The following is a 23,711-nucleotide window of genomic DNA, read 5'->3' as shown; positions in this document are numbered from 1 at the left end:
TTTGAAAAGGGGAGTATCGACCCGTCAACAGATTTGGAATTATTGTGAGCATCATGCGTTTGTTTCGTATTGTGAACCTCAACAGGTACACGAAGCGCTCGATGATGAGGATTGGCTTATGGCCACGCATGAAGAACTTAACAACTTCGAGCGCAACCAAGTCTGGGATTTAGTGCCTAGGCCAACGGAGGAACATAATGTCATCGGGACCAAATGGATATTCAAGAACAAGCAAGATGCCAATGGGATTGTGATTCGAAACAAGGCAAGACTGGTGGCTCAAGGCTACTCCCAAGTCGAGGGTATCAACTACGGTGAAACCTTTGCCCCTGTTGCTCGTCTAGAATCTATTCGCATGTTGCTTGCATTTGCTTCTCATCATAACTTCAAATTACAACAAATGGATGTGAAAAGTGCCTTTCTTAATGGTCCTTTAAATGAGTTGGTCTATGTCAAACAACCCCCGGTATTCGAACATCCCAAGCTCCCCAATCATGTGTACAAACTTAATAAGGCACTCTATGGCCTTAAACAGGCCCCACGTGCGTGGTATGAGTATCTTACTGAGTTGTTACAAGATCGTGGGTTTGAAATTGGGAAGATAGATCCCACTCTTTTTACTAAGAGGGTTAAAGGGGATTTGTTCATATGCCAACTATATGTTGATGATATTATCTTTTGCTCTCCTAACATTTCCTTCAATGAAGAATTTGCTGCACTAATGACTAAGAAATTTGAGATGTCCATGATGGGAGAGTTGAAGTTCTTCCTCGGGTTCGAGATTAAACAAGGCCTAGAAGGGACCTTCATCAAACAAGCCAAGTACACTCAAGACATGCTCAAACGGTTCGAGCTCGAAGATGTCAAACCGGTCAAGTTCCCCATGCCAACAAGATGCAAGCTTGATAGTGATCCCAATGGTAAAGCAGTGGATCAAAAGGTATATCGCTCCATGATTGGATCCCTCCTTTACCTTTGTGAATCTAGTCCAGATATTATGTTGGGTGTAGGGATATGTGCACGGTTTCAATCCGCACCAAAAGAAAGTCATTATATGGCTGTTAAGCGAATCTTTCGATATTTGGCTCATACCCCAAACTTTGGTCTTTGGTATCCCAAAGGAGCAAATTTCAATCTAGTTGGCTATTCTGACTCGGATTGGGCAGGAGATTGTGTGGAGAGGAAGTCAACTTCTGGAGGATGCCAATTCCTTGGTCGCTCATTGGTAAGTTGGACTTCAGAGAAGCAGAATTGCGTCTCTCTATCATCCACCGAAGCTGAGTATGTGGCAGATGCAAGTTGTTGTGCACAATTGCTATGGATGAGGCAAACTTTAAAGGATTACGGTGTCACTTGTGACAAAGTGCCTCTTCTATGTGACAATCAAAGTGCTATCAAGATTTCCATCAACCCAGTGCAACATAGCAAAACCAAGCGTATTGATATTCGTCATCACTTCATTCGTGAACATATCAAGCTAGGTGATATTGAGGTTCACTTCATCCACACTGAAGAGCAACTTGCAGATATTTTCACTAAGTCTCTAGATGACGCAAGGTTCCGGGAGTTAAGGCATGAGCTAAATATCATTGATTCAAGTAATGTGGATTGAAGCTAGGCATGTTGCACCTCACTATGCATTCTATCGTGGTCTAGATGTAGGCATGGACATAGGGGGAGTGTTGTTCTCTCAATGAACTTTCCCTCCCCCCATTATGCATAAATCGATCTAGTCTATCACTTTAGCCATTGCCAAATGGCACTTGTGCTTCAAAGACGAGCATTGGTCATGAACCCAAGGATAATTCTTCGCGCTGTCATACCTTTGTCTCAAACATAGGTGGCCTCGGCCCCCACCCCCACCCCCCAAGAGAAAGGACATAAAATGACAAGTCAGTATATATTTCTGGTGCTATCTTCTTTTTCCACTTACTTGTCATTTGCCCATGTTCTTCTCTTCTCCTAGGTCCCCTTGTGACATTTGCAGCGGTACTACCGCCAGGGGTAGCGGTACTACCGCCAGGACCCCAGCGGTACTACCGTCAGAGGTAGCGGTACTACCGCTAGGACCCCAGCGGTACTACCGCTATACCGCCAGGATCCCAATCTACCACGACCTAACTAGGAAATTTTTAGGGCTGTCTCAGGGGGAGCGGTACTACCGTCAGGGGGAGCGGTACTACCGCCAGGACCCGAGCGGTACTACCGCTGCAGCCAGCGGTACTACCGCCAGGACCACAGCGGTACTACCGCCGGCCCGTACCCCTTGGGCTATATAAAGGAGGGGGAGCCTGTCTTTTTCCTGCCTCTTTCTTCTTCCTCGCGGCTCCTCCCTCCCCAACCCCGAACTCCTCCTATTTCGATCTCTATACGTGGAGCTCCTTCTCTCCGTTGAGTTGGAGGGTTTGCTTCACTTCTCCTTCCTCCTCCAAGTGCCATGGACCCGGTAAAGCTCCTCTCCTTCTTCTCTTGGTTGTTGTTCTTGTTCTAGGGTTAGGAGCATTGGTGGTTTGGATCCATGTCTTTGATATTGTGCCTTGTTTTTGGAGGGCATGAAGGAGATATTTGAGGGGAGTGTAGGTCCTATGAATCTTTGCTATTTATTTTGCCATGCCCTAGGATTTACATGTTTTAGATCAAGCACTTGAACTATGTTTGGATTAGATCTAAAACTTGCTCTCTCTTGACTAGGCATGTGCTTATTTAGATGGTACTTGTGATCCTCTTGTGATTAGGGCTGTGGTGGAGTTCTTAATGTTCATACACAGCCCATGCCCCTCATAAAATTTGTGTAGCCATATCTATGGGGTCTATTTTTATTACAGATCTGAAAATCAAACCCCAGCGGTACTACCGCCAAGGGTCGCGGTACTACCGCTAGGACCCCAGCGGTATAGCGGTACTACCGCCAAGAGGACTCTCTGTGTACTCTTCTCGTGTGCTTGGCAATGAGTGTTTACTTTTCTGTTTTTTTTTCTTGTTCATTGCCTTGACTCCTCTTTGTCGCTCGTTTTCGGTGTGTGTTTTGTGTCACAGGTGGTGCTCGCCGCTCGAACCCCCCACGGGACACACAGTCCAAGCATTTTCTCAATCCAGAGGCTCCAGAGGGTTCCGCCACTTCAGGTCTGCAACCCAAAAAGCAGGCCTTCAAGAAGACCGCTCACAAGGATAAGGGGATCAACGTCCGCACCATGCCCCCTAAGGATTTTCTGCGGTTCCGCACCCAAAACCACTATCTCCAAGAGCGGGCTGTGATCAAGAATGTCGAGCATGAGTGGACAAGGGATCACTGCAGGATCTACCGTGATATCATCAACCATTTCAAGAAGAACTTTGTCCCCGTTCAGTGGATTGACCTGGCTCACCTTCAGCGGAACATGGACTATTTTGTTGATGCTCTTTCTCTGATTGAAAAACTGAGCATCAAGGATATCATATCTTTCAAGACAGACTTTGACCCCAATGTTGTTGCCGAGTTCTATGTCACCGTTCACCTCTCGCCTGATGACGAGCGCTCCATGGTGTGGATGACTGGGACTCAGAAGATGACCGGTACCTGGCGTGAACTCATGGCATTCCTCAAGGTTGATTTCCAGGGAGCTGACACTCCACTTGGGTCGCGTCCTCATGCTACAGCTTCCACTGATAGGGCCTCCGCCAAGGACAGATTGCAGCTACTCTATGTGAAGAAGGGTGTGCTCCCCAGGCATCTGGACATCATGCATCGGATCTTCCGCAACACCCTCTTTCCTCGCATTGGCAACTTCGACGAGGTACATGGCTCTCTGGCTGAGATGCTACTACTCTATGAGGAGGCTATGACTAAGGAGTCTGCCCCTCTTGATATTTCTGATGTGATGTTCACTGAGCTCTGGAACTGCATCATGATGCGCAAGGTTCCCATCTACGGGCCCTATCTGTTTGCTTATATCCGTCAGAAGTGGCAAGACACCTATCCGCAGGAGGAGTTATACATTCAGGCTGACTACATTGTGCACGATCCTGTCAAGCTTCGCGTCAAGGATAAATGGGCCAACCCATCAACTTCCTCTCAGCACATGGACACTGACACAGAGACTGCTGCTGACAGAGGAACCACCTCTCAGTCCCGCTCTTCTGCCATGCCATCTTGAGCCATCAAACTACAGGATAAGATGAAGACTCTCTTCTGTATGCAGGCTAAGGGCCAGTACCAGACGCACATGGCTCAGAAGGAGAACCGTCAGAGGCACAAGCGTGTCCTAAGGACTCTTGATGTTGACATCTCCAGCGGATCAGAGGACGACATAACTCCAGAGGCTACTTGGATGCGGGCTCAAGGTTACCAGTGGTCTGGCGCTGAGGAGGAAGAGGAGGAGCAGGACGATCCGGAGGGTACGAACGAGTCTGGCGATGCTGAGGATGAGGAGTAACCACCTGTGGCGTTAGGTGTGCCCCTTTTTGGTGTCTTGTGCCAAAAGGGGAGAGAGTCTAGGATTTGCTTTGAGAGTCGAACTTTGCTTTGATTTGCTTATCTCTTTCCTGTTTTGCTTCGAACTTGGTTTGCTTCTACTTTGCTATCTTTTGTGAGACATGAACTTGTCACAGATTTATTTCCATCATATGCTGTGAGTCATATGCTCATGTTTGTCATATATCTCTATCTTTTAGTTCTCATATTATTCTCTGTCCAAATCCGGTATTGTCATCAATCCACCAAAAAGGGGGAGATTGTTGGGGCATAGTTTATGCCTAACTAATTTTGGTGATTGATGACAGTACCGCAAAGGACTAATCGTGTGTGATTAAGATTTCAGATAACACACGTCAACGGTACAAGACATCTCGCCCCCTTGTTAGTGGAACAGAAGGCCGGCGCTCTCTACGATTCTCTTTATTTGAGTCATAGGAAAGCCCTACTATTAAGAGGGGAACCGTAGTGGAAAGGTTTGGGTGGAATCAATCTTTGCACGCGCACACTTCACATATTTTCCCCTTGCCAGCATCTTTGGAGTGGCTCCCGCCTTTGTGTTTCCCTCTTCTGTGCAAATGGTCCCCCAGCGGTAGTACCGCTAGCCCTAGCGGTAGTACCGCTGGAGTGCTAGCGGTAGTACCGCTAGGTGGCGGTAGTACCGCCCCTGGTCAGCGGTAGTACCGCTCCAGGAGCTTAGTACCGCCTGCCTAACGGTTGTACGTGGATGGACCTTTTTGCGTAGACTTTCTTGGCGGTGGTAGTGCTTATGCACTACCAGGGGCCCAGCGGTAGTACCGCTGCAGCCAGCGGTAGTACCGCTGGAGTGCTAGCGGTAGTACCGCTGGAGTGCTAGCGGTAGTACCGCTGCATCCAGCGGTAGTACCGCTAGACTCGGGCTGAGAGTGGGAAAACGGTTGGATTCCCCCCCCCCCACTATATAAAGGGTTCTTTTAGGTGTGGAACCTTATCTCTTACCCTCCCAAGCTCCATTGTTGCTCCCTAAGCTCAAAAGTGCCCGATCTCTCTCCCTAGCCAATCAAACTTGTTGATTCTTTAGGGATTGGTTGAGAAGGCCTAGATCCACACTTCCACCAAGAGAAAAATTGATTCCCCGCCAATCCCTTGCGGATCTTGTTACTCTTGGGTGTTTGAGCATCCTAGACGGTTGAGGTCACCTCGAAGCCACATTCCATTGTGGTGAAGCTTCGTGGTCTTGTTGGGAGCCTCCAAGCTTTGTGTGGAGTTTGCCCCAACCTTGTTTGTAAAGGTTCGGTCGCCGCCTTCAAGGGCACCTATAGTGGAATCACGTTACCTTGCAGCGTGCGAGGGCGTGAGGAGAATAAGGTGGCCTTAGTGTCTTATTGGGGAGCATTGTGCCTCCACACCGCTCCAACGGAGACGTACTTCCTGTCAAAGGGAAGGAACTTCGGTAACACATCCTCGTCTCCATCAGTTCCACTTGTGGTTATCTCTAACCTTTACTTTGTGTATGCTTATGTTGTTGTCTATCTCTTACTTGTCTTAGTAGCTCTCGTTATTAGCTTCATTAGGGTTCACCCCATTGTTGTAATATTTGTGAACCCATATGTTGTTTACCTTAACTTGCTAAGATTAATTAAAAAGTGGTCGTTGCCTATTCACCCCCCCCCCCTCTAGTCAACCATATCGATCCTTTCACCATGTCCAGGCGGGCGGATCCATTGATTGGACCAACGGACTTCGTGTCCCACTTGGAACGGGTTGTCCGCCGTGGGAAGGAGAGGATAAGGATCGCCAAGGCCTATATCGCGGAGGAAATGTCGGAGGAAAAGGCGGCTGATGCGGCGGCGCGGGCGGCCGCAGAGGAGGAAGCCATATGTGCCCGTATTTTGAAGAAATAGCAGCGACGGAACACGTGCCCCCTCACCCGCGAGCAGAATCAGGCGGTCCGTGAAATGGTCGGACTGCCATCGAAGGAGGAGAAGGAGGTGAGCGGCGGCGAGGACACCTATGACGATGTGTAGATCCGCCTCGATTCGTACCGTTTCTTCAACCGGTACTTCCACGACAAGGACGACAAGGACACCGGAAAGGACAAGGATAGCCGTGGATGATCTCCATCATAGCCAAACATACCAAATTTTGATAGTCCAGTGGCATGTTTAGCAGTGACGGAGTAGCCGAACGACGTTTGTGCATCGACGTATTAGTTGCATGGGTTGTATGAATTTCAGATATGAGATTTAAGGTGTCCAAATATAGACTGCATTATTTGAAGCATGATCGGTTAGTGTCCGCATATGCGCCCGACGCGTTCGTGGGCGTTTGAGGGGTGGATTTGAGGGTCCGGATGTAGATGCTCTAAGAGCATCTCTAGCACACCCAGTATAACTCACGAAACTGTAAAATAATAGTTGGTTTACATTTCTAGACGGGAAACATGGCCCGAATAGAAACTATAAACGACTCCGACCAGTAATTTTTTTTCAAGGGCACGGTAAAACGCTCCTTCCGATTTGTAAAAACATAGTTTTTGCGTCCGCTTCTACGATACCCTGTATCAAGAGAAAGCAGTTGGCGGGAGCCCAACTGTCATGGAAACTTCCACGTCCGCCGTGCGTCTCCCCGGATGTCGTCCCGCCCGTCCCCAGACGCCGGACGCCCGCCCCGGCCGTTGCGCATGCCCGCGGCCGCTCGAATCCATTCAGCTAGCTAGCTAGCTAATTCCTTTGCCCGCTCGAATCGATTGAGCAAGCGGGCTAGCTAGCTCATGGATTGATTCATCTAGCTAGCTAGCTAGCTCATGGATTGATTCAGTTAGCTAGCTGATTGTTGAGTATACTGATTTTTAGGAAATATGAGGTAGACTAGGAATTTTCCTACCTTGCCTTGTACTCTAAGTTGATCATTGTACTCCTATATATATGCCCACGATGCTCAAGCAATAAACAACTATTCCATCAATCCCTCTATTCTCGTTTAACATGGTATCAGAGCTACCCCCTTGCGTGAGCAACCCGGTCGGTTTCCACTCCGACCACAACTTTTGCGACACATCGACCGTTACGGTTGTGGGGGGTGACCGTTGGATTACCTTCGGATTCTTCTCCAGTCTCACCGTCTACGTCGCTACCGTTGTGACTGGGGATGTTGAGTATATTGATTATTAGGAAATATGAGATAAACTAGAATTTGTCCTACCTTGCCTTGTACTTCAAGTTGATGAGTGTGCTCCTATATATATGCCCACGAGGCTCAAGCAATAAACAACTATTCCATCAATCTATCTCTTCCTGTTCAACCCTGATGAACCATTAGCAAAGGCTCGCACACAACGCTTGCGGCGAACAATGGCGGCTCTGAGAAGAAAGGCCAACCAGGATTGCGACACCGGTGCGGTCCGGGCCGCCGTGAGGATGACCTGGAGGTAGTCTAAGTGGCCATAGTACGCCGCTTAGTGCAGGAACGTCCGCCCGTGTGACGAGTCGAACATCAGAATCTATACACACAAATGGAAAATTGTATTAAGTTCAAGAGAAGCTTCAAAAACAGCCCCAATCATCAAAACTGTGGCCTTAAGTCTCACATTGGCGCCGGCGTCGAGCAACCTTCGCACAGCGCTCGGTCCTCCCGTGCATGCCGCAAGCATCAGCGCCATGTGCGGCAAAGTCCCACAATGTGAGGACGAGCTTTCCACAAAGGGGGCGACAGGGAGATGCAGAGGGGTAGCGAGAAGCTGGACGGGAAGGAGCAAACGCGAATATTCCGTTTTACAGTTCCATTATATGGGTCTGACTCTGTCCGTGTCCAAGCCCGCTCGTAAAAGTATTTTTTCATGAACTGTAAACGAGTTTTACGGATTGACCATATAGACTGTTTGTTAGAGATGCTCTAAGGATTCCTAGCATTACTCGAGATCTCCTAATATTTTCCTGAGGATAGGAATGAACGTGGCTTCTCAATCTTTTGCCCTTTCTATTCCTAGGATTTAGAAATCATGTAACCGAATAAGCACTTGATGGTTTAAAATGGACCATGGAATATATAGTTAAAGGTTCTCTTTCACATAAAAGGCAGCATGTATGCAATGCATGCGAAACATACACCAGCTCACCGAATAAAAAACTCGATGTTTTGTGCATGCATGCATGCACTTTGAGTTTGCCGTGTGAATGAGCAACATACGTATCAACACGTGGGCCCCGCACTGATGTACTCCCCATAGTCGTAGGCCATGGGTGAGATGGTGCCAACTTTTTCCATGGAACAAGGTTCCCACAGTCACGGGCCATTTTCTCCTCCCCACCCATACATATGTATGCAAGGCATGTGTGGAGAGAAAAATACTAGTCCCACCGTTTTTAAATATAAATCTTTTTAGAGGTTTCATTAGTGGACTACACCCGGATGTATATAGACATATTTTAAAATGTAGATTCATTCATTTTGCTCCGTATGTAGACCAATAATGAGATCTCTTAAAAGACTTATATTTAGGAACGAAGGAAGTACCATCACGGCATCACTTCACCACTACGGTTCAGACCTTAAATCATCTTTAATAGACCTCATATAATGCCAATCCGTAAAAGTCGTTTGCAGCTTGTGAAAAAACGGTTTTTACGGTTCGGCGTGAACGTGAACAGAGATATACCCCTTCGTATAAAAGGATATTCGCAGAAAATGCTATTATATGGGTCGTCAATGCAGGGTCTGTTTGGACGCCACCGCGTCGACCTGCAAACCGAATATCCCGTATATTAGAATTACTCATCATGTGCAATATTAGTAAAATATCAATATTACAAATACAGTAATCATCCAAAGTACAATAAGTATTCAAATCACCGTAGCAAACTGAATGAATATCACACATGAATACAAAACTTGTGCCGTATACAAATCACACATGAATGAAATGAAAATGAATGAAAAAATAGAATCTGTTACTGCCCACATCTTTGCCAATGGTGCTCAATGAGATCCTTCTGAAGTTGACAATGGGTGTTTGCATTTTCAATCTCCGTGTAGGTCCTCAGAAAAGCTCTAACTCGGTTAGGGTCTCTAGCTGGTTTGATAGGGTTGCTCACATTGTCATAGAAGAACTTCAAGTTCATGCCTCTCTCATCTTCGAGAATCATATTATGAAGAATATCATAGCATGTCATGATGTTTTTAAGCATCGTTTGTGTCAAAACCGAGTAGGACCACGAACAATGGCAAACCTACATTGCAAAATCCCAAATGCTCTTTCAATGTCATTTAGGGCTGCCTCTTGTGTCCTTGCGAATTCAGACTCTTTTCTACTTTTAGGTTCTTTGATGCTCTTCACAAATATGCACCAAGAAGGGTATATACCATATGCAAGATATTATCTTTTTGTGTATTTATGCCCATTGATAGTGTAGTTGCAAGCTGGAGCATCACCACTAGCAAGCCTAGCAAGCAAATGAGACCGTTGCAACACATTGATATCATTTAGAGTACGTGGCATACCAAAAAAAACAATGCCAAATCTATGGATTTTTTTTAAAAAGTACTACTTATTTTCTACCAAATTCGAAAAACACATGTTGAAATTGAACAAATGTCAAAAATAGCACCATGTCGGCCTCTGGTGGGCCGAAGAGGGCCCGTCGGCCCGTGGGTGGCCGAAGAGCCTGCTGTCGGCCCACGGCTGGCTGAAGAGGACCCGTCGGCCTCCAGGAGGCCGAAGAGCCCCTGATAAGGCCGACTGAGCCTTTTTTCCTCCTCAGTCGCTGGCTCCTCTTCTCCTCTCTCGTTTTTCTTCCCTCATTTTGCCCCCCTCTGATCTCCTCCATCCTCCACCCATTTTCCTATTCAATTCGCTGAAACAATAGATCATACCCATCTCCACCGGCCTACCGTCTCATTTTGTGCCATGGTGGTGGGGTGGTGGCGGTGTGGATGGTGAGGAGGTGGTGTGGTGGAGAGGAAGAAGAAGGTGGAGAGGAGTGAAGAAACACCAGAGCCAGCTAATAGTATTGACTGAATACTCTGCCTAGTCTCATGACCAGTACTAACATTGTGTGGCACATAATATGACTCTTTCTCGGCTTGGCTAGCATCCACATCCGGTGGCAGTGACCCGGATACATAAATCTCGTTAGCCACTTCGCTACCCTGTCCTAGTTCATAACCCACATTGACTTGTACGAATTTCTCCTCCTTCGCCACTGGTTGCACTAGGGCATATGGGTGGATTAATCTTCGGTCTTTGGAATGACTTAACATGGATAACCAATGTTGGCTCCTATCTATCGGCATCAACTCCAACTTGACATTTTTACAGGATTTGGTCCACAATGCATGAATAGTGACGGAACAGACTTCAGGATCCAGCCTAAAACTAGTAGTCAACCAGTGCTTCAACTGCCTAATGTCTAGTCTGTCCGGGTCTGAAAGTGTCGTGACGCCTTTTTTAAACTTGCTAAGATCAACCCCCAACTCATTATATCGAACATTACCAGGGCCGTAATAAACAGTGAAATTTATGGATTCAGACATTTTCACCTGTCAGACATTGTTAGCGTGTCATTATTCGCAACGAACAAATTTATACAAAAATAAACCTACATACACTAAATAAACCAACACTAAAAAAACCTACAGTAAAAAATCGGTATACCTTCGACGCGTGTGTCCCCTTCTTCTTCCTCCCCACCTTCTTCTTCCTCTCCACCACACCACCTCCTCACCATCCACACCTTCACCACCTCACCATGGCTCCTCCAAACGAATAAAAAACTATCCCATGGCACAAAATGAGGCCGTAGGTAGGCCGGTGGAGATGGGTATGATCTATTGTTTCAACAGATTGAATAGGAACATGGGTGGAGGATGGAGGAGATCGGAGCGGGGGGGGCAAAATGAGGGAAGAAAAACGAGAGAGAGAAGAGGAGCCAGCGACTGAGGAGGAAGAAGGGCTCGGTCGGCCTTATCCATGGGCTCTTCGGCTTCATGGAGGCCTATGGGTCCTCTTCGGCCAGCCGTGGGCCGACAGCAGGCTCTTCGGCCACCCGCACGCCGATGGGACCTCTTCGGCCTCCCGCCAGCCAACAGGACCCCCTTCGGCACACCAGAGGCCGACGGGGTGCTATTTTTGTTTTTTTTCAATTTGAGCATATGTTTTCGAATTTTATAGAAAACAGGTAGTACTTTTGAAAAAAAACATATCAATTCTATAAATCATGTGAAGCTACGGCCTCTAGAACAATTGTTGCATCGCGAGACTTGCCATAATACATTCTCTGCCATGCTTTTGGGGAATTTTTCCAAGTCCAATGCATATAATCTATGCTTCCTAACATGCCAGGCCAACCTCTTCTTTCGTTAAACACCATCAATTTTTTTGTGTCTTCCTCGTTCGGTGCCCGAAGATAATTAGGACCGAAGAGACGGACAACCACTTTGGCCAACCTACACATTGACTCAATTGTACTATCTTCCCCAATGCGAAGGTACTCATCGGTATAGTTAGTCAGAACGTCGTATGAAATTACCCGCATAGCTACTGAGATTTTCTGATATGCACTAAATCCCTTCAAGCTCGCGGCATTCCTTCTTTAAGTAAAATATCGACAATTGGCCTCGCAAACTTCAACAATTTTAACAAAGAGAGATCTGTGCATACGGTACCTTCTTCGGAAGAGGTGCGACGGGTATGTTGGATTGGCGGTGAAGTAGTCTCGTATCAGCATCTCGTTGCCGAGATGGCGATTTCGAGGAATGCAAAGACGGTCGACAGTCGATCCATGCCGCCTCTTTCGGTGCTCGTCTTCGTGCTCCTTCACGGAAAGGGCCATCACCAAACTCTGCTGGCGAAATGTGTGAAGCATCGTCTCAACATCCTATTCATCTGAATCGGATGAAACGTCGAGCAGAAACTTCTCGCACAGGCTCAAGTCCATCTCCGACGGTGGCTCTCCCGCTGCTGTGGATTGGCGGATCCGGGGGAGCAGGTGCAGCGGCTCGGCGGAAGAGGGCAGCAGCGCCCCAGGGGCGCGATTCACCCCGTAGAATCAACAGAAATCGCCGGCGGCTGACTGGGGGAACCAATGGCGGCACGACGGCGGAAGGGGCTGGGGAAAGGGCGCGGGCTGAAATGTACGTCCCGCCGACTGCTTTCGTCGGATACAGGGCACTCTATAGACGAGGCGAAAACCTGTGTTTTCGTGGGTCGAGGAGAGGATTTTGCCGCGCGCCTTAAAAAAAGTTTATGGATCGTACGTGTTTGCGCGATCTGATCTAACAACATTTCTCGCGTATATTCTTATTTTAATAGTTATTTTACGGATCGAGGAATTATACAGGATATGCTAGATGCTTCTAGAACCATCACGAGGCCGTAACACATACTCAGTGTACCCAGGTCTAAAGAAATTGACCCACGGTACCCGGCACGGTCAATTTCTGCTCGTACGAGAAACTTCAAGTCCGAACAGCTACTTCCCTCTCAGTGTACATGCGTGCGTACATACGTGTTAGGAAACCAACGGTGCCTTGAGCTTTCATGGCGCTGTGGCGCTTCCTGGAACAAATCCCGCGGTTGCTCTAATGGCGTACCTCCTTCACATGCATGTTTGCCGCGTACTGCCGTCGAAGTGGATTTGGGCTTGAGACCGGAGCATCAGTGTGATGGACATGCATGGGAAGAGATGATCATGACAATATTCGTTGTGTATGGCCATGTTGCTCTCTGATCATGTTACATCCAACAGTACATATATGGTCCACAATAATGTACTCGATCCGGAAATAACTGTCCATTTTAACGACAATTAATTTGGGACGTAGATTGTACTGTATTAATATTGTTAGAAGTAGAACAGACACAAGACAAAACATGTATTAATTAATCCTAACACTCCTCCTAATCAATGCTTGATCTTGTGAGCAGACTCCGTCTTGATAAAGATTATCCTTAAAAACCATGTGGAAAAATATAAAAAGATAGGTGTTTGATATGTTGCTAAAACTCCTTCAATCGCAATGGAAAAAATAAGAAGAAAAATGATGCAACATATAATGATTGTTGACTCTTTTAACTCAATATGAGAAAACTCACATAATTAAGAGGACAATAAATATGTCGTATATACTTTCCTAAAAAACCTAGTGGGGAAAACTTCAAGTATGACATATGATCTCATGTTGATATTACCTTATTAAAAAACTTTATGAAAACCTGTATAGTAAACTCATGAAGAAAAAAAAGTATAATATAATGCATTCAAGAGGAATAATTCAGGAAGATATTCCTCCTGATTCTTGTAAATTTCGAAGACGTCACATACCAATTTCATTAACATATTTCTGAAATGCAAAATTTGGTAGAGACTTCGTGACAAAATCGGTCACATAATTTGATTTGCAAGATATGCAATATAGCGATGTTGCTTATTGTGTAACCTGTTTGCATCCGGACAGCACAAGAAACATTATCGTTGAGATAATAGTTGGTGGATGTAGCCATGAGGTCTATTTCAAAGACTCTTCAAGAAAGGGCTACCATACCTAGTAGGAACACTAAGCTTGTCTATGATCTGACATAGCGGGGATCTGATCAATGTATCCAATGGTATTGGTGTTCATATTTCTCTGAAACTTGAAAAACCAGGGTAAGATGTTTCATGCCCTTGGAGATATTGATAGATATTCTTGAGCCCTAACCAATTGCGTTTGATGGATCCAATGACAATATGAAACGTTGAGTCCCAATATCTCATTTTCATTGTCTCTTGGTCTAAATAGATCTTTCTCTACATCTAGAGAATGAACTACCATGATAATTATGGATGGATAAGATTTGTCCACAATGAATTTCTTCAATATATTTTGGATAGAGACAATATAGTATACCCGAGTGTATGAATGAAGGTGCTCAAGTTGTAGTAACGAACGATATTTTGGTTTACCCAAATCCTTCATTTTAAAGTCCGTCATTTAGATGATTACATGTGTCTTCATTGCAGACACACAAACATGGATAATCATCATTGTAGGAGTAATCCTTGTGTATAAGGAACTCACTACGTCGGTTATACCATATGTACCGACAACGATAAGTCTTATGGTGACTTACTGATTTTACACAATGTATGTTGCATTTTGCATTTTGATTCAGAAGTAAGATTCCATCAAGAATCAATCATTTGTGTCTGAATCTAGTGCGTGCGTCATGGCAATTGGTAACTGCCATTGTTGTGCAGTGCTTACTTCGTGCAAAAAGGAAATTTGAATAGAATCACCTGATTGATGTATCAATTAAGATACATAGTTGGTCTTTTAATCTGGTTTCTTCCCATATCGAAAAACTCGCCTTGCCTGAGCCGTGAACGCCTCGGGCTGATGCGGCCGTGTCGGAGGTCGAGGCTACGCAACCAGGCGTCGGCTGCAGACCTGCGCCGACCGTCGGTTCCGCGTTGCTCGTGGGCAAGGCCGTCGTGAAATTGCTCCACCGGAGAGTGTGCTGATAACGTGTTGGAAGTAGAACGAGACACAAGACAAGACATGTATCAATTAATCCTAACAAATATGTGTACGTAAATGGGATGGGTGACATATTGAATAGAGTGGTTTGTTCATAGTGGTCACATTCTAGATGACCCAAAAGCTAGTAATAGTTTACCAGTATATATTGCTATATATTGCTAGATTTATTAGATGGCTAAAGTTATAGCGTGCCTTCATCAAGTAAAGTAACCAGATCTCAGTTCGTAAGTCCAGATAGCTTATGTGATGTATCGAAGAAAAATAATATAAACTACTCCTTTTCTAGATATAAATCTTTGTAGAGATTTCAATATGAATTATGTATAAAAAATAAATGAATTTGCACTTTAAAATATGTTCATATACATATGTGTAGTAATTATTTAAATATCTAAAAAACTTATATTTAAAAAGAAAGAAGTACAATCGTTCATTGGACACATACCATATATATACATCATCACTACTACATGTGTTAGCCATTCAGCATCTCCATCTGCGATTTTGAAGCGAGAAGTCAGGGGAGACTTTTGCATCATGTTACGCTGAACCATACCGTGACCTGGTGACCGTGAGTACGTAGCAGCCATTTGCATAGATTAAAAAAAGCTTTGACTTTGGCTACATCTTCAAACGTATGCAAGAAGGCCGCAGCAAATAAACGTATGCAAGAAGGCCGCAGCAAATAAACGTATGCAAGATATATTTTTTTTTTCCGCGACCCTTTCTACAATTCTTTTTCTTTATTGAAAAGTTTTCGAGAACGATGTTCTGGCTCATATGTGTAGATACAATTATTATAATATATATATATAATATTAAAAAAATAAATTAATAATTTCGCATGTACATCCAGGCATTCTATATTCGCACATAAAAATTCATAAAGAAACTTTTTTTGCATGTATAAAAAAATAACAAAATGTCTCGTGAATAGCTATAATCAGTCTTTTTTACACAAGCCATCAAAAATATCTTTTTTTACCAAAACTTCGTGCATGAATATATAATGTCAGGATGCACACACATAATTTTTCCTCCTTTTTTAACTTCTTAAAATATATATTTAGACAATATGTGTATCTACACCTATAAGTCAAAGTGAATTTCCCAAAGTTTCCTACAATTCTTATCTTGAGTGTGACTAATATGTTTCTTGACTTGCAATGACTTGAATAGTGGAATGGTACGTGCACTACCTGTTAAGCCAGTCTAGTCGATAACTGTCGCTGCCATGCGCAGATGCACGCGTGTTATACCGAAACCCGGGAAGAGATGTCAGATACGTATATGGAATGACTAGCAGGCTAGTTAGTCGTTTGAAAGCGTGGCCGGCTGAAAGATCAGCAAGGTAATCTGTACTTACTTCAAATGAATGTAGGGTTTTATGTTTTATTTTTCTTTTCATCATCTCTTCGTCCAACCATTTCCGTATGATAATCAATCACATTAATTTCGAACCATTTTTATTTTATTTCACTTATCAAATCTTTCATCAAAATATAAAGTAAATCATTGACATGATTTGATAAACATTTACTTACATAACTGCATTAATATGACAGGTAAATCACAATCTAACGTTCTAGAAAAAATCTAGCTCGTAGCAACGCACGGGCATTATCCTACTCCCTCTCTTACTAAATATTTGTTTTTTTAGAGATTCAACTATGGACTACATACATAGTAAAATAAATAAATCCACATTTTAAATTATGTCTATATACATTCGTATGAAGTTCATAATAAATTTTTTTTAAAGACAAATATTTAATAACGAAGGTAGTAATATATATGGCTTTGCATGCATGAAAGTTTTACACTATATGAAGGTAAACATATCACACAAAATACTTGTTCTTCCAAGAGACAATACAATACAATATGTCCATGAATCAAAAAATTTATAGCTAGGAACGGTACACTTCCTTGTTTGAACTGCCCCGCGTAGCTCCCTCCCCGGGGCGACACGGGCGGCGACACCCACCCCTCCCGCAGCCACCCACCACCAGCCCCTCCCCCTCCGTCACCGTCGCCGGTGTCCTATGACCGGCAAAGATTGCACGGAGCCGACAGAGCAGGGTGCTCTCTGGCCGCTGCTCGCTCGGGAGGAGGGATCTCTCGAGCGGATTGGCGGATGCCCGACGCTCGGCTTAGGGGGTGGCATCCTCGCACGCGGCAATGGCGGTCTTCGACGTGCTACGCGACGTCTGGTCGCGGCGTTGGGTGCATCATCGTGATGCGGGGCGGTCGCTGGTGTGGTGCTCCTGCGGTCCGGTCTGGGATCTCGTGGGCTACAGCTAGAGCGGGTTGGGATGCGGGTGAAGGGAGGCTCGGCTCCCTTGATGTGCGTCCCGGAGTGGTCTTTTGCGGCGTTTTTCCGGCTAGGTGTTGTGGTGGTTTCGGCTGGTGAGCTTCTGATCTGGTGGCTCATCCACCGAGTTGGGGTGGGGTGGAGGCTCCCCCTCCCTGCTTGGGGCTCTTCTTTGGTGTTGTAGGGATGGGTTTGCCGGCGGCGAGGTGGTTGCTCTTGTGTGGGATGGCGTCGTCTCCACGCTTGAGGTGCACGGATCAGCGGGCGTGCGGGCCTTTGGCTCTTCTTGGTCGCCGGTTGCGTGGGTTTGAGGGGATTGGGATGCTTCGGATGAGAATCTGCCCGGCTTTGTCAGTGTCGATGTCGCGTCGCCTGTGGGCGTCGTTCTCCTCCCTGGAGGGTCGTCGTGGAGCTCTCCCTCTCCTTCATCCGGAGCGATGTCCTTCACGCAAAAGCTCAAGATTCTATGTGAGTCGGGCGGCGACGTCGCTTCAATGTCGCTCCCCCTTGGGGGCATCGCCTTGAAGGTCATGGTCTCCTTCGCGCTTCCCCAGAGGCTGGACGTGCACGTCATCGCGGTCAGCAGGTGTCCGGCCGACGGTGCGAGGTTGGTGTGGCGTTGCGACGAGTGTGGCAACGATTATGGTGACGAGCAGAGCCGAGTCGCGGCTTGTCCTTCTTTTGCCAATGGTCCTCCAAAATAACGGATGCGAAGAAGAACAAAAGGTGCGTCAATGGATGCGTCTATGCTTATTTCTGGCTATGACGGAGGAGTCGAAGCTACGGGCGGCTAGGCCACTGGGGCATTGATGACTCCATGAGGGCGATTTTTAGCGGGTGGTGTTCTCCGAATGTTGGCCTGGACTAGGTCGGTGCGAGGCTTGCAATTTTCTTTGTGAAGCTCGTTGGCAAAATCAGATCTATCTCGTCATTGATGCTTCGGTCGATTGTTTGGTGTTTGTGTTTAGGTCGTCCGCGCGTCCCCATGTGGGGTTTGTAATCTCGATTTTGCCATGTTTTCTCTAATTAACCGTACAACTCTCTTCTTCTTAATCAATGAAAATGGTAATTTTTTTGCCTTGTTTATTTTCTTCTTCTTATAGCTGCAGTTCTGAGCCAATGATCTAATCAGTTGAACTTTCTTCAGTTGTATTTGTCCTCTTTTGAGTGTGCGTTGGAAATCTTGTACACTATTTTTTTTAAAGAGCTGACTTTTGAGCGCACGTTCTGTGACGGCTAAGACGGGTTTGTTAAGCAAGCATAACATGCCTGCAGATAACGTCTGAAAAGAAACTCCAGTGTTTCAGGGGGATCATTGACTTCTCCAGTATCATGGAGCAACGGTTAGGTGTCTAACGGTTTACATCGAAAGAGTATCCAAGACTTGGCTAAATTTCAACTACGTGTACCGCTCAAAGTATATGATGTAATATTTATTTATGTTTTTAGTTTGTGTTTAACTATTCCCTCTTGCGCGGGCCATGAAGAAAAAGAGAAATCTAGTGACACATAATTAGTTAAGTAAATCTGCCACAAAGGAAAAAAAATACTACCACCACTATTTGTGACATATTTCGAATAGAACTGGCATATTTGTATCTGAGTGGGTTTCATAATAGATCTGAGGGCCTGTTTAGCAAAAAAAAAAAAAAAAAAGCCTACGTGTATATGTCAGTTGAGTGGTTAGGGCATCTCCAACACCGTCATCTAGAACGGACGAGTCCAAGGATACTGTTGTGAGGCTGGCCATCCAGTTACTAGTTTGCTAGAAAAATAAATAAATAAAAAGGATCACATGGTCCCATTTTCATTACGAAAATAGAAATATGGATACATCAGAATGCAACACCGCAACACTATTTTTCTTAGACCCGATACATCACCGCATCAACGATCAACAACCTATATCCTAGACATATAGCCACATCAATCAATATACCTATACTAACTAGAGACTCTCAAGAAATTACCACGTTAATTAGATTTTACGAGGCGTTGATCTAATGGGATCAAATTATTACGGTGTAGATCGACTCGTGAAATCCTCCATAAAAAACTTATTTTTTATCAATCCTACAGTTTATAATCCATCTAAACTTCTAAACCATTTGATAACCAATATTAGATGTGAACTTATCCCTTGGTTCGAGGACCCTAATCACCCCGTCTAACATATCTCCTATCCTCGATCATATTCCCCACATGCCGCCGCCACGACCCGACCATGGCTTCTTCCCATAACCTAATCATCAAGCATCCACCATCTCATATTTTGAGCAAAAACAATCAGCACTCCAGGATGTAGCAAGTCGGTTCCTTTCGCCAAACGAACGACGTGATTTAAGGGGAGAAAGTGTTCCAGAAAGTAGAGAGGCACGGACTTGATCGTCCGTGTTGTTGCCACAGTCTGACCTTTCCGAGGAAAGACAAGGTCCGAGGCGAGACAAGGTTCTTTCACATGATCACGCCCGTACAAAAGCTAATATAACTTGGCTACTTTTAGAGCTGTCCGGGCACGGTAAGATGTGCAGGCGGTAAGATGTGCAGGTATACATGACCTAGCTAATTGATTTCTCACCGGTATAAGAGTACGACCATGAAAGCACATACACGCAGAGCTTTAGGGTGTGTTTGGTTGGAGGGATAGACTAGGGTGGTTGTGGATATCCCCAACCAGGTGGCTGGGGATAGCCTTTTTTTGTTTGGTTGTAAGGGTAGGGTTATCCTTTTTTTTGTTTGGTTGGGAGGATGGATCCTCCCGCGTCGGCCGCCTCCCGCGCCGGCCGCCCCAGAGTGGTTGCCACCGCCCGCCCGTTTTTGACGGTTGGCCACATCCCTTTTTTTTGAGAATATTTACAGCATCTGGTTGACTCTGTCCCTCCTCGCCCCAGATCCAAACGCATGACAACCACAGAAAAAAGTGGTTATCCCTGTCCCTGGGAGGATATTCCTCCAACCAAACACACCCTTAATGGGCCCTAATTTGGCCACAGATCAATCCAGGCGTGCGTTATTTTGTGTGTGTTATTGTAAGGTCAATTGATCAGCTTGCGGAAGTTAGGCTTTGTAGGTTCTTTCCGATGATCACGCACGTACAGAAGCGAATTAACTCAAACAAAACATATGCTAGCATATATAATATTGAATTAGAGTTATGTGTTAGTTAGTTTGGTTTAATTAGCGATCAACGTAGCCGCGTAATTAGGTAAGATATACTACGTGAGAGTAGGACCAATGATTTCTTACCAGGTCGCTCATTGATTTCTCACCAGGTAGGAGACCATGCATGCACGATCTTGACAGCAGAGCATGCTCGCTGAATCTGTTGCCCGGACACAGCAAGGACGAAGGGTAATCTGATCCGAGTTACTGGCGTTATATCAATGGTCCAGGTAACATGCTCGATGAAGCCACATTCCAAAAAATAACAAATAACAAGACACTACACTATTGGTTCTCAATTCTCATTGGTATAATTTTTTGTATGTTTATATTGAAAATCAATAAAAATACGCAGCAGAGTCCTGATGTTTCCCTCAATAAAAATATCATCGGTATAACTGTTGAAATTGGTAGTGGGCTTTAGGCCCATTAGAGAATTTCAGAAAAATCTCCAATGGCCCATGTAGGTGGTGGCATGACAAGGTGGTGGGAAGTTTAGTCCCACCCCGCTAGTGGAGGAGAAGTTGGACCCCTTTATAAGGGTCTCTCTTCCACATGATATTGGAGAGTGACAAGAGAAGGTGCCCTCGCGCACTCCTCCGCCGCCGCCCGCCCCGCCGCGGTTTGCGGGAATGAGCCGAGCTCATACCTACGCGCTTATTTTTGCCGGTCAGGAACGGAGAATACGTAACGGACACGGCACGATCCGAGACGTCGGATCGTGGGCTGTTACCGACTCGGACGTGGGTTCGGCCCACGTCTCTCCACCCAGCCGCCTTTATAAGCAGGCTATCGCCTATCCTAGCCGTCACGAGAATCAGATCACATCTGCCTCACGCGTTCGTTCCTTTTATTGCCGCTGCCGCCGGCGACTCCGTCCCGTTTACCGCGTACACGGTCGACGGGAGAGCAGGCCTCCGAAACCCCGCCTCTCCGGTTCCTGTACGGGAGAGGGGCGATTAGGTTTTTGGGGAGCGATCACGCGACTGCTCGCCTACGTCCGTCTGCTTCGTCTATGTCCGCGTCGCCCTCGTCATCGCCATGTCTTCACCAAGCGAAGCTGACCGTATCGTCCGCGAGAAGACCGAAGCCAAGAAGAAGGCGGCAGAGAATGCTGCCGCCGCCACCGCTGCTGCTACGGCCAATTGGCCGATCGGAGGGTATGATATTTTTATCCCTCTCCTGTTTCTGTATGCACTAGTAGTACTGCCTATATGCGTAGATGTTTCTGCTATATGCGTAGTACTTGCTAGTATACTCCGTGATTAGTATGTCATGAACCTTGTCAATGCCATGTTAGTAATTATTTCATGGATTAATCTACTCGGAAAATTGCCTGTTTACTCAACAATCCAAAAACCGAATATGTGTAGGAATTTTTCGAGTAATGGTTTTGGTGCTTCACTGAAACCGGATAAGTTTACCGGTACTTTTTTCGAGCGTTGGCAAACGAGAACCACCTTATGGCTCACGGCTATGAACGTGTTCTGGGTAGCCGTTGTCACTCCTACGGAAACCATCATTCCTGAATAGGAGAAGATGTTTAAGGAGGCCACCATCCTATTCCATGGAGCAGTCATTAGAGTGATTGGAGATAAGCTGGTTGATGCATATTTACATATGCATGTTGCCAAGGACTTGTGGGAGGCGCTCGAATCTAAATTTGGGGCCACCGATGCTGGGAGTGAGATGTATGTTATGGAGCAGTTCCACGATTACAAGATGGTTGACAACCATTCTGTATTGGAACAGGCTCATGAGATAATATGCATAGCTAAAGAACTTGAGGTTCTTAAGTGCAATTTGCCGGGCAAGTTTGTCGCGGGCTGTATAATTGCTAAGCTCCCTAATTCCTGGAGGAACTTTGCTACTACTCTGAAACATCAGAGGCGTGAGTTCTCAGTAGAGGACATCATCAGCCATTTGAGTGTTGAGCAGAACTCGAGAGCAAAGGACTCCAATGGAAAAGCAGTGGAAAGCTCTTCTGCTGCCAATATGGTACATCAGAGGAACCTCAATTCCCACAAGCCCAAGGGAAAGAATTATGTCCAACAGAATACCGACTTCAAGAAGAAGGGAAAGAAGCCCTTCAAGAAGAATAAGAAGGGAGATGGCTGCTATACTTGTGGTTCAGAGGAACATTGGGCGAACAAGTGCCCAAACAAGTACAAGAAGCCGGCGCAGGACTCCAAGTCTGCCAATATGATTGTGGGCAACAATGAAAGTGGTGCATCTGGGTACGGTAATTTACTTGCTGTATTTGCAGTTTGTCAGTCCACCGATTGGTGGGTGGACACGGGTGCAAATATTCATGTGTGTGCTGACTTATCATTGTTCTCTCTTCTTATCAGGCCACCGGTCGCGGGTCCGTATTGATGGGGAATGGCGCGAGTGCTTCTGTTCTTCGTGTTGGCACGGTCGATCTGAAGTTTACTTCGGGAAGGATCGTGCAGCTGAAGAACGTGCAGCATGTCCCCACCATCAGCAAGAAACTCGTGAGTGGCTCCCTTCTGTGTAGAGAAGGGTTTAAGTTGGTATTTGAGTCTAATAAAGTAGTAGTTACGAAATATGGACTTTTCGTTGGAAAAGGTTATGAATGCGGAGGTCTGTTCCGCCTTTCTCTTGCAGATTTTTGTAATAAAGTCGTGAACAATATTCATTCGAGTGTTAATGAATCTGAAGTTTGGCATTCACGTCTTTGTCACATAAGTTTCGGTGTTATGTCGCGGCTAGCAAAACTGAATTTAATCCCAACTTTCACTTTAGCCAAAGGTTCCAAGTGTCATTTGTGTGTGCAAGCAAAGCAACCTCGCAAGCCTCACAAGGCTGCAGAGGAGAGACACTTGGCACCATTAGAACTCATACATTGTGATCTTTCTGAGATGAATGGTGTGTTGACTAAAGGTGAAAAGAAATATTTCATGACATTTATAGATGATTCCACTAGATATTGCTACGTGTATCTGTTAAATACTAAAGATGAGGCTCTATACTACTTTAAAATCTATAAGGCAGAAGTTGAGAATCAACTTGAAAAGAAAATTAAACGAGTCGTGTCTGATCGTGGTGGAGAGTACTTCTCAAACGAATTTGATTCATTTTGTGCGGAACACGACATTATTCATGAGAGGACGCCTCCCTATTCACCCAGTCAAATGGGGTTGCCGAGCGGAAAAACCGTACTCTAACTGATTTGGTTAACGCCATGTTAGATACATCGGGTTTATCCAAGGCATGGTGGGGGGAGGCTATATTGACCGCGTGTCATGTCCTGAATAAAGTTCCTAC

This window comes from Hordeum vulgare, chromosome 7H (assembly GCF_904849725.1).
Source record: "Hordeum vulgare subsp. vulgare chromosome 7H, MorexV3_pseudomolecules_assembly, whole genome shotgun sequence".
Taxonomy (NCBI): Eukaryota; Viridiplantae; Streptophyta; class Magnoliopsida; order Poales; family Poaceae; genus Hordeum; species Hordeum vulgare.
Note: the sequence above shows the minus strand (reverse complement) of the source record.